General features: G+C 54.7%; 1 long non-coding RNA gene across 1 annotated transcript; it reads right to left on the reverse strand.

Moving 5' to 3' along the window:
• Positions 1-1182: 1182 nt before the first annotated feature.
• LOC139359315 (uncharacterized) lies at positions 1183-4593 on the reverse strand. The gene is made up of 3 exons (XR_011615242.1): positions 4364-4593; positions 2907-2963; positions 1183-1512 (listed from the first exon to the last, which is right to left on the reverse strand). It is a non-coding gene; the product is annotated as an uncharacterized lncRNA (long non-coding RNA).
• Between the last annotated feature and the right edge of the window lie 7950 nt (positions 4594-12543).

A 12543-nucleotide genomic window follows, 5' to 3' on the forward strand; every position in this document is an offset into this window, starting at 1 on the left:
AGTGAAACGAGGGCCACATGACCAATACGTGGGAGAGCAGAGATTGCCTGCAGGTCATGGGGCCCCAGAGCCCAGGCTCGTAACCTCTGTGCTGGACAGAAAGGGTCCTGGAGTTTTTGTCCCTGGTCCCCAGGCAGTGCACGTTCTGACTCAAAGCCCCTGCTCCTGAACACTGAGTTAGACAGCCCTGAGGATGGGCCCAGAGCCTCTGTGGCCCCCAACATGCCCTCAGTACCCTCTCCAAGGTCTCCGAGGTACCTGCCAGTCCCCCTCGACTAGGTTAAGGGCTCCACCTGAGAAGTCAGTTGGCTTCAGTCTTAGCTCTACTGTGTGACCTTAGAGGAGTGGCTCCACCTCTCTGAACCTCAGTTTTCTCATGGTAAAATGGGAAGTACAGTGGTCCCAGTCCTACAGGGTCATTATGAGTGCCACCTGAGACGGTGGACATAGAGGCCAGGTACTGTAGGCTCACACCTGTAATCCCAGCACTTTGGGAGGCTGAGGCAGGCAGATCACCTGAGGTCAGGAGTTGGAGACCAGCCTGGCCAACATGGTGAAACCTCGTCTCTACTAAAAATACAACAAATATTAGCCAGCCATGGTGGTGGGCATCTGTAATCCCAGCTACCCAGGAGGCTGAGGCAGGAGAATCGCTTGAACCTGGGAGTCGGAGGTTGCAGTAAGATGAGATCATGCCACTGCACTCCAGCCTGGGTGACAGAGCAAGACTCCATCTCCAATTGAAAAAAAAAAAGAAAGTGGACATAGAGTGGCCAGCATGGGCCCACTGGGCTGCTGATTCTCACAGATGCCCACCTTTTTCTTGCATCCACTTCCAGGGACCCAGCCTGGTTCGGGCCTCTGTTCCCCAGGACACTCCCGCTCTGATCAGACTGTCTGTGACCTGAGCAGGAAGCTAGCCAAAGGCAATACCCACCCAGATCCTGGAGGCAAGAAGCCAACAGGCGGGAACAAAGAATTTTCCATGGCTCCACTGTTAATGAGGAACTGACACTCTCCAGGGCCTCAATTGGTCTTTCACCCTCCTCTGCTTCCCCAAATTTCCATCATTGGTGATATTTACATTGGAATTATGCCCAGGACTTCAGGAACCCAGCATGGGTAAGTGGAAAACAATACAAAAGAAAAGAGGTGTATTTTTAAAGGCAGTGTTGGCAAGTTTAAACTCTTGGTTTTAAAGCATATTACAAAGCAGCGAGCATCAAAACCAAATGGTTATGTGTTTAAATCAATTCAGCAGGGCTTCTGTCCATTGCAAGGCACTGCTGAAGTGCAAAGATGAAGATGATGATGAAAATGAAGAGAGGGAAGAACCTCTCTTCCCTTAAGAGGTTCACAGTCTGGGGTGGTATATAAGCAGCAGGTATGTAGGCATATGTGGTAGCTAAGAGCACTCTCTATGGGGACAGATCTAGGATGAGATCCTTGCCAGTTATGAGCTGTGTGATCTTGGGCAAGTTACGAAATGTCTGTGAGTCTCAGTTTCATCATCTGTAAAATGGAAAGAATAATAGGCCCCACCTCAGTGGGCTTTGTGAATTTGAGAAGATGCATGGCAGCGGTAGTTGGCTACCCAACAGAGATGACAGCCCTTTTGCTAATGGAAGCCTGAGTTTGCTCCAGGTAGCAAAAGTGCCAGGTCCGGTGCATGAATCATGAGTGGGCTAAGCCATTGACAGTGATGCCCTACTCTTTGCTGGATACTGGCTTTCCCAGCTTCCCTGGTGGCTAAGGGCAGTCACATGACCCACCTCTGGCCAATGAGTTATAAGAGGAAGTCTGATGGGCTTCCTGAATAAAATACAGAGGAGGAAGCCTTTGCTTTCCCTACTTCCTGCCTGTGATGAGCTTATGATGCTGGAATTGCAGTAGCTGTTTTGTGCCCATGAGGCCTCCAGCTTGAGGATGTAAAACTCTCACAATGAGGATGGCAGAGCAGGAGGATGGGGGCATTGCTGAGCTGCAGAATAGCCCGAGATTACTGACTTCCAGACTTCTTTTTCTGAGAGATTATCTCTTTTTTTTTTTTTTTTTTTTTTGATACAGGGTCTCACTCTGTCTCCTAGGCTGCAGTACAGTGGCACAATCTAGGCTCACTGCAGCCTACACCTCCTGGCCTCTGCCTCCCAAAGTGCTGTGATTACAGGCATGAGCTCCTGTGCCCAGCCAAGAGATGATCTTAAAAGCCTTTATTGACTGGGTGCGGTGGCTCACACCTGTAATCCCAGCACTTTGGGAGGACAAGGCAGGTGAATCATGAGGTCAGGAGTTCAAGACCAGCCTGGCCAACATAGTGAAACCCCATCTCTACTAAAAATACAAAAAATTAGCCGGGCGTGGTGGCAGGCACCTGTAGTCCTGGCTACTCGGGAGACTGAGGCAGGAGAATCGCTTGAACCCGGGAGGTGGAGGTTTCAGTGAGCCGAGATCTACCACTGCACTCCAGCCCAGATGACAGAGTGAAACTCCGTCTCAAAAAAAAAAAACTTTATTATTCAAAGCAGTTGGGTTCTGGGTGGTCTGCTCCTTCCAGCTGAATGCACCCGAGTGCTATAGGCCCTTGGCACCACGCTTGGCACTTGGGAAATGCTCACTAAATGCCAGCCGTGCATCACAGAGAGGTCTCGGCATAGTCGCCTTTATCTCTACGCTAAGTAGGTAGAGAGGAAGTGAGGAGGAGGAAAGAGTCTGAGGTGTGGGTGACTCCACCTGCCGTCTCACTCTGTGGGTGGGTGTGATGGAGCCGTGGTTCTGCTGTCCCTTCATCCCTCAGGACCTCGGAGGGTAGAGATGGCTTTGGGCGTAGGACCCACTGGGGGGAAACCAAAACCTGCCAGGCCCAGCGAGGCTGGTGCAACTGACAGGCGCCGGCATCGTGCCCCTACCTCTTCCTGGAGGTTTCACGGGTAATTCTGCGCATTCCCAGGCCTCATGCTCCGACTCTGGAATGGTGGAAGGAACACAGCTTGGTGTCGTGTTTGAGTCAGAATTGCCAGAGGTACTCATTACCTCAGCTGGACGGAGCAGCTGCCAGATGGAGGGGCTGACCCCACGCCAGCCGTTTCTCACCGAGAACAAAGAAAGGAAAAGGGAGAAGCACAGCTCACTCACAGCCTCGGCGATTAGCTAGTCTTCATTTATGAACGAATGCCGTTTGTTCCAAGGGACCCTCCTGTGTTCTAGCCTGGAATTAACACAGGATTGGGAGGGAGACAGCGTCCCAGGAGCTGGCAGCATTCATATGAAATGTCAGTGGAGGTCGGGCGCCGTGGCTCGCGCCTGGAATCCCAGCACTTTGGGAGGAGAGGCGGGTGGATCACGAGGTCAGGAGTTCAAGACCAGCCTGGCCAAGATGGTGAAACCCCGTCTATACTAAAAATACAAAAATTAGCCAAGTTTGGTGGCGGGTGCCTGTAATCCCAGCCACTCAGGAGTCTGAGGTAGGAACTTACAGTCCAGGATGAAACCCACCGAGAGGAACACATTTGAGGTCTCGACCCCTAAGCCTTTCTTTTTAGCTTCCTGGGTTGCAAATATTCCGTACTTGTGTGTGTGTGTGTGTGTGTGTTTTTTTTTTTTTTTTTTTTTTTTTTTTTTTTTGGTTGTTTGTGTGTTTTTTTCAAGGAGATAGAGCTGGGTAGAGGTGGAAATCAGGAGCACAGGCCCTGCTCTCCATTTGCCTACCTGAGCAACAGGAATAAAGCTGGACTCCACTTACCCTGGTGTTGTGTGGTTTCGTGGGCTGAGGTGCTCAGCCCTGAGCACAGAGCCTGTTGGTGAAAAACGCATTGCTCCAGGCGTCCTGAGTGCCTGCAATGCAGCTTTGCCCTCATGCAGTGAAAGGCACCGGGGAGCGCAGAGGAGGAATGGGAGGGACTTGAGCCGTCTCGCCCTGTCTGTGAGGTGCTAATGGAGCAGTGTGCAATGCATCAGACATCTCACGAGACAGAGAGAGGAATCGCCCAATCCGTCACCCTGGAGAGCCGTCAGGAAGGAGAGCGTGGCTCTGCCCCGCACCCTGTGAGTGACACAAGGGTAGATTCCAGGGTATTTGACCTGGAAAGGGCTTCTGAGTCACTTCCTCTAACCTCCCCCTTGTGCAGGTGGGAGATGAGGCCCGGGGATGCTGGGGGGCTTCCCAAGGTGACACGTGGGGCCATGCAGAGAAGGGAAGCCTCAGCATTGAAGAGACGGGGAGTGCTGTCAGGAAGGAGGCCAGCGAGGGCAAGCGAAAACAACACACCTTGTGCGACATTTTCTACAGTAAACACCCAGGGAAAAGCCATAGCACAGGGACCACGTGGGTCGGGGGTGCTGCTGTGGCGGCCACACTCTTGCTTACCTACGATGACACCGGGACCTGGCACCAGTTCAGCCAGCTCCCACGACGGAGGAGCAACCTGGATCCCAGATGCTCCGGCCAGCGGCTGCGGCTCCGGCTGGGAAAGGATCTTCCTCTCGATGAAAGAAATGGACAGGCCGGGCGCGGTGGCTCATGCCTGGAATCCCAGCACTTTGGGAGGCTGAGGTGGGTGGATCACATGAATGCAGCAGTTCAAGACCAGCCTGGGTCACACAGTGAGACCCCATCTCTACAAAAACAAAAACACAAAAACAAAACAAAAATTAACTCGATGTGTTAGCATCTACCTGTAATCTCAGCTACTCAGGAGGCCGAGGCAAGAGGATCCACCTGAGCCTGGGGAGCTCGAGGCTGTAGTGAGCTATGATAGCACCAGCCTGGGCCACAGAGTGAGACCCTATCTCAAAAAAAATGAAAACAAAAACAAAGAAACAAAACCAGAAATGTAAATGTATATAGCTGGGGGTGCCCTTAGATGCCTATTAAACTAACAGAAGGTAAATGGATATAATAAAATCCAGACCTGTAGGGCTGGGAGGAAAAAAGACAAGTCATCTCTTGGCCACTCTCATTAAAACATGGCCTTGTCTTACTGGAAATCAGTCTGGCACCACGTAACATGCTCAACACCCTTCGAGCTGGTCCTTCTTGAATTCCTTTTCTTTTCTTTTTGAGACAGAGTCTTGCTCTGTCGCCCAGGCTGGAGTATAGTGGTGTAATCTCGGCTCACTGCAAGCTCTGCCCCCCAGGTTCATGCCATTCTCCTGCCTCAGCCTCCCGAGTAGCTGGGACTACAGGCACCCACCACCTCGCCAGCTAATTTTTGTATTTTTAGTAGAGATGGGGTTTCACCGTGTTGGCCAGGCTGGTCTCAAACTCCTGACCCCTAGTGATCTACCCACCTCAGCCTCCCAAAGTGCTGGGATTACAGACGTGAGCCACCGCACCTGGCTGAGCTGGTCCTTCTAACCTGAGACAATACACAAATTCTCTGCCCCTCCCTCCTTCCTGCCTCTTCCCTGCTTCACTCCCCAACCCTGGTCAACAAAGCCAATGTCTGCTGCCCAGATGGTGTTGGAGCAGTTTCCCCAGCCCTGATCCCAGGCCTGGTCTGCTCTGGAGCTTTCCCTCCGACCCAGGGCCCAGCCCGGATCTCAGCAAAGACGCATCACAGCACTTTGGGAGGTGGAGGCGGACGGATTGCCTGAGCTCAGGAATTTAAGACCAGCCTGGGCAACATAGTGAAAACCTGTCTCTACTAAAATACAAAACAAAGTTACCAGGTATGGCAGCGTGCACCTGTGGTCCCAGCTACTCAGGAGGCTGAGGCAGGAGAACTGTTTGAACCTGGGAGACAGAGGTTGCAGTGAGTTGAGATCGCGCCACTGCACTCCAGCCTGGGCGACAGAGCGAGACTCTGTTAAAAAAAAAAAAAAAAAAAAGACACATTACAGAGCCCTGAACTCCAGTCCCAGGGTTGAATAGCAAGGCGCTGACCAGAGGCCAAGGGTGGACACCATAGCCCTGCCGTCCAGCCCGGGGCATGGCACGAGGAAGCACATACCCAGGCAGCCCCGGCCAGCTGGACACGGCCTGGACTTCAGGGAGAAAGCTGCTGGGTGCTGCTGCCGCCTCCTCACTGAAGCTAGGCCAGTCATCGTGGAAACCGAAGAAGCCCCAGAGGCAGATACCCCTGCCTGGGAACATCCTGTGCTGCCCCCTCCACTTGGGAGAGAAAGGCTCCGTCTGCCCCCTGGCCCGGGAGCCCCTTGCAGGCCGCAGGGCTGGGGTGTGGCTGCTCAAGAACATGCCCTGTCTTGGGCAGGAGGTGGGTGGTTGGGGAGCTCCTGCCAGCTACTGGAGACTGTCCCTGGCCTTAGCTGTGCCCCTAATCAGGGACAGGGGTGCCTTGGCCCTAAGCAGACACTCAGTCCCCCTGTCAGTCTCTGCGAATCAACAGTGGAATCCTTACATTGGCTTCCCCTAAATGAGGACCTCCCCCATCCTCAACCACACTGCTGGGGACGTGGGGCCAGGCCCTCTGAAGGGCTCACTCAGACCAGCCAGGGGCCACGGGCTCTGGGCTCGCCCCACCCCTGTCTGCCTTTGGCAATTCCTGCCTATCTTTGGGCTGTCTTCTTTTCTGAGGCATCTCCTGTTCCAAGAGAATGAGGAGCACCTGCTCTAGGATGTTCAGACCCCCACCCAGTGCCGGGACAGACACGCTATGATCAGACAGACACGGAAGTGGCCCTGGACGCTCCTTCTAGCCAGCTCACCCTCACCTCCCAGCTGTCTGCCCTCCTGCCCCAGGCCTGGGGAGTGGGTCTCTCCCTGGCTGGCACAAGACTGGCCTGGAAGCCAGTGGAACCATTCCAGTGTGCATCGGGGGCCCCAACCCTCTGTGCAAATTCCGGCGAACCCCATCTCCTCTCTGGACCTCAGCTTCCTCTCTTGCATGGTGGGGGGTGCTGGGGATGTACTGGTGGCACCAGCTGGCCTGTGAGGCTCTCTCCCTCCGGTTCCAGAGGCCTGTGGGGGCTCACATTGTTTTATGGGGAACCTTCTGCCCAGAGGAAACCTTCCCCAGAGAATCAGGGAGCTGCTCCGGCCGTGACGGCTGCACACACAGACTCCCGAGTAGACACAGCCTGCGTTTCCAGCTGCATAACCCTGGCCAGTCCTTGCCCTCTCTGGCCTCGGTGACCCTATTAATACAGCTGGGGCTGGACAAGGAAGGTCTCACCCGCCCTTTGAGTTCACTCACTTCAGGGCCTCAGAAACCCCCCTGCGCTGCACCTCTGGCCTCCTCATGGGCTGCTGGGACCACCAGAACCTCTGGGGCCACAGTCCCTCCCCTGCTTCCAGCCTCCACGCCTCCACCCAGCCTTCATCCACAGGCCACCAGCAGCTCTCCTAGTTCACCCTCGGCCCTTTGTGTTTACCGAAGGCCTATGGGAGGCCAGCGGGAAGCCGGCCACACTCCTGGGATTTGCCAGAGAAAAAGAAGCTCCTTCAGGTGCAGCAGAGGCTGAGCTTGATGTGGTGGACGAGTCAGGTCTTCTTCCCACTGCAAGGGGCAGAAGTCTGATTCAAATGGGCTGAAGCACAAGGGGAAAATCATCAGCTTATTCCACTGAAAAGTCCAGGGGATGGATGGCTTCAGGAATGGCAGGATCAAGGGCTCACAAGTGACATCTTTAAGAATTCGCCTCTCAGCTGGTTCCTGCCTGTAATCCTAGCACTTTGGGAGGCTGAGGCAGGAGGATTGCTTGAGCCCAGGAGTTCGCGACCAGCTTGGGCAACATAGCAAGACCCCATCTCTACAAAAAAGACAAAAATTAGCCAGGCATGGTGGTGCATGTCTGTAGTCCCAGCTACTCGGGAGGCTGGGGTGGAAGGATCACTGGAACCCGGGAGGTTGAGGCTGCAGTGAGCTGAAATCTGTTTCGTCTGTGGTAGCTCAGTTTTCAGGAGCTTTCTCTCCTCATGATGGTAACATGGCTGCCAGCAGCCACACCCAACATCCCACTTGAGTGGCCTCCCCAGGATATTCTCTTTGCCAATGGTTTAATTGAAAGCATTTGATTTGAGGCCAGGCACAGTGGCTCATGCCTGTAATCCCTGCACTTTGGGAGGCTGAGGCGGGTGGATCAGCTGAGGTCAGGAGTTCAAGACCAGCCTGGCCAACATGGTGAAACCCCGTCTCTACTATAAATACAAAATTAGCTGGGCATGGCGGTGCATGCCTGTAATCCCAGCACCTTGGGAGGCTGAGGCAGGAGGATTGCTTGAACTGGGGAGGTGAAGGTTGCAGTGAGCCGAGATCACGCCATTGCACTCCAGCCTTAAGAGTGAAACTCTGTCTCAAAAACAAACAAACAAACAAACAAACAAACAAAGCCTTTGATTTGAGTCTCCTAATGGGCTCTCACAGGATCTGGGTTCTGTGCCCATTTCTAGACCAATCCTTGCAATGCTTGAGTTGGTTACATGTGGTCTGAAGCCAGTGCACGAGGTCGAGGGAGGAGGGCTCCCCAAAAGACAGTCAAGATGCAGACGTTGGAAGAAGGGGTGCTGAGCAGGCAGGAGCACGGATGGCGACCGCTGCTGGCAGGGAACATGCTGGGTCAGGGAACTCCTTCTAGGGGTACCAAGTGGAGCCCGGCTCTGTATGAGCTGCAGTGAGCTCCAGAGAGAGCGAAGGAGCCACTGAGTACCTGGTCCCAGGCCAACCCCAAGCGCCAAGTAGCATCCACAGCTGTGGTGGCTGTGGGAGGCGGCTTAGGGCCCAGGGTGTGCACTGAGTGCACAGCAGCCCAGAGACTCAGACTCTTGGACGACGAAGGGGCTGGGAGAGGGCCCGTGGCCTCAGCAGACAAGTCCCTCCTGGGTGGCTGGGAGATTCTTAAGGGAAATGCCATTTGATCTGTATTCTTAGAAACAGGAAGTAGCAGCTTCCTGTAAGCAAACTGACCTCATCCCCAAGCCCTGAGACGGTCCCTGGGTCCAACCACTTCCAAAGAGATGTGGCTACCTCTCACTCGGGAAAGCATCATGAGCCAATCCATACTTATTTATTTATTTATTTATTTGAGATGGAGTCTCGCTCTGCCGCCCAGGCTGGAGTGGAGTGGTGCGATCTTGGCTCACTGCCACCTCTACCTCCTGGGTTCAAGAGATTCTCCTGCCTCAGCCCCCCCAAGTAGCTGGGATTTCAGGCTTGTGCCACAACGCCTGGCTAATTTTTTGTATTTTTAGTAGAGACGGGATTTTGCCATGTTGGCCAGGCTGGTCTCGAACTCCTGACCTCAGGTGATCCACCCACCTTGGCTTCCCAAAGTGCTGGGATTACAGGCATGAGCCACCATGCCCAGCCACTCTGTTTACACTTCTATTCTCAAAGTGAATCATCACCCATTTAAATAAAGGTGTCCTTCATCACAGGTCCTTGGTAAGAGAGTACTGGCTGTGTGTCATAAGCTGTATCTCCTGAATCTTCTCTGATTCTGATGCCTCCCATGTGCTAACACCTCCCATGTGCTCATCCCTTCCATGTGCTCATCCCTCCCATGCGCTCATCCCTCCCAGGCGCTCATTCCTTCCATGCACTCATCCCTCCCGTGTGCTCATCCCTCCTGTGCACTCATCCCTCCCATACACTCATCCCTCCCGTGTGCTCATCCCTCCCATGCGGTCATCCCTCCCATGTGCTCATCCCACCCATGTGCTCATCCCTCCCATGCGCTCATCCCTCCCATGCACTCATCCCTCCCACGTGCTAACACCTCCCATGGGCTCATCCCTTCCATGTGCTCATCCCACCCATGCGCTCATCCCTCCCATACACTCATCCCTCCCATACGCTCATCCCTCCCATGCGCTCATCCCTTCCATGTGCTCATCCCTTCCATGTGCTCATCCCTGCCATGTGCTCATCCTACCCATGCACTCATCCCTCCCATACACTCATCTCTCCCATACACTCATCCCTCCCATGCGCTCATCCCTTCCATGTGCTTATCCCTCCCGTGTGCTCATCCCTCCCATGCGCTCATCCCTCCCAAGTGCTAACACCTCCCATGGGCTCATCCCTTCCATGCGCTCATCCCTCCCGTGCGCTCATCCCTCCCATGCAGTCATCCCTCCCATGCGCTCATCCCACCCATGTGCTCATCCCTCCCATGCACTCATCCCTTCTATGCGCTCATCCCCCCATGTGCTCATCCCTCCCAAGCGCTCATCCCTCCCATGCACTCATCCCTCCCAAGTGCTAACACCTCCCATGGGCTCATCCCTTCCATGCGCTCATCCCTCCCATGCGCTCATCCCTTCCATGTGCTCATCCCTCCCATGCGCTCATCCCTCCCATACACTCATCCCTCCCGTGTGCTCATCCCTCCCATGCGCTCATCCCTCCCAAGTGCTAACACCTCCCATGGGCTCATCCCTTCCATGCGCTCATCCCTCCCGTGCGCTCATCCCTCCCATGCAGTCATCCCTCCCATGCGCTCATCCCACCCATGTGCTCATCCCTCCCATGCACTCATCCCTTCTATGCGCTCATCCCCCCATGTGCTCATCCCTCCCAAGCGCTCATCCCTCCCATGCACTCATCCCTCCCAAGTGCTAACACCTCCCATGGGCTCATCCCTTCCATGCGCTCATCACTCCCATGTGCTCATCCCTTCCATGTGCTCATCCCTCCCATACACTCATCCCTCCCATGCACTCATCCCTGCCATGTGCTCATCCCTTCCATGCGCTCATCTCTTCCATGTGCTCCTCCCTCCCATGCGCTCATCCCTTCCGTGCGCTCATCTCTTCCGTGCGCTCATCCCCCCCGTGCGCTCACCCCTCCCTTGCGCTCATCCCTCCCACGTGCTCATCCCCCCATGTGCTCATCCCTGCCATGTGCTCATCCCCCCATGTGCTCATCCCTTCCATGCGCTCATCCCTTCCATGTGTTCATCTCTCCCATGCGCTCATCCCTTCCATGTACTCATTCCTTCCATGAACTCATGCACTGTGTGCCAACGTCTTCCAGGAGTGAACACCTTCCTGGGGACTATGAAGGGGTTTCACTAAATGGCACAGAGCAAAATTTGGAACTACCTCTACCTTCACCTGGATATTGATGGCTCCTTGCTTTGCACCTCAGTCAAGGTCAGAGTCTGGAAGGTGAGGGATGAGGACTGTCCCCAAAGCCTCCCCAAAATGATAGTTCAGAAAGAAATTCTTGTTGTTTCTCTAACAGCCTGTCTGACTGGGAGAGCAGGGAGCACAGGGTCTACAGCTGGCGGGCCTGGGTGCAGCCCTTGGCCCAGGCCCTGACTTGCCGGGTGACTTCGGGGAATTCCCTGGGCTTCAGACCCCTTCAGAGCCCCCTTGGGCCCCCTAGCTCTGTGTTGGCAAATTCTTGGCTCCCAGGTGAGCTGGGGTCAAGCCACGGCCTCCCTATCCCCGCCTCCGGTGCCACCTCCACCCAGCGGTTCCCATGGTGGCAGCCCCCGGTTCTCTGTTTACTCGGCATTCTGTGATTTTTCCATAACCGGCCATCGAGAGCACAATGCCAGCTTCCCCCCAAGGAGGCGCCGCAGAGCCCACGCCTATGGCCAAACAGCGGATGTGACTTTCCAGCCGGGCAGACACTGACACCAGGCATCTCAGACTCCCTTGGCCCCTCCTGGATCAAGACTTCAGCTTTCTGCAAGGGGGTGCAGAGAGTCAGGCTGGCCTGGGGTTCCATCCTCAGAACGTGTGAAACCCTGAGCAAGTCACTTTCCCTCCGAGAAATAGGGCTATGAAATGGGTCGCATCCTGCACGCGATTCTAAAAGCCCACAACCTTGAAGGGCCCGCCTCAGCTCTTCCCAAAGAGGCTGCCCCGCAACCCCTGCCCCAGCAGCCCCAGACACAAAGGGTCTGGGACTCCGGCAGCAAACGTTTCCTGCCAGAGCCGGCTCTGGGCCAAGCACGGCCTGACCATGCTCAGGTCAAACCAATAGTGTGGCCTTTACCCTCGGTCTCCTGTCCTGGGCCAGGAGCAGACCTGGGTTAAAACAGCAAGTCACTGGGTTCTCTACTCCCAAAGGGATACACCCCCACTGGGAACAATCCAACTTGGAAAGAGTGAGAAAATAGGTGTCACTCAGCATCTCGGGCACCTGCTCTCAGATTTTCCCAGGCATGCGCTGCTCCCCGACACCTGGCATGCAGCATGTGCTAAAAATAGCTCCAGTCTCAGTGTGTTGCATGACTGAACCCACTTTGTCCCCCTCTGAGGTTTTCCTTCTTTGACTCTCTGGGGGCTCAGAGGCTCAGAGAGGCGAAGCAAATTGCCCAAGAGCACACACTTGTTTGCAATAGATCCAGGACTTGAACACTGATTGAGAGTTGGATTCCTGAATTCATGAACTTGATGCCTACACTATGTTGCCTGGAAATGCTAACTTTTTTTTTGTTTTGAGGTGAGGCATGGGGCCAGGGGCTGAGAACCATTGGCCATAAGCCCCATGGCCCTCTGAGGGACAGTGTCCCCCAGGACTATCCAAGATAGGGGTGATGAGGGGCTCCAGGCTTTCTCCTGGCTCCTGTCTCAGCCTCACCCCAAACCCAGCCTCAAGGGTCTTCGTGGAGCTGGCCCTTCCCCTTCGGCCA

This window comes from Macaca nemestrina, chromosome 17 (genome assembly GCF_043159975.1).
Source record: "Macaca nemestrina isolate mMacNem1 chromosome 17, mMacNem.hap1, whole genome shotgun sequence".
In the NCBI taxonomy this organism is placed as follows: Eukaryota; Metazoa; Chordata; class Mammalia; order Primates; family Cercopithecidae; genus Macaca; species Macaca nemestrina.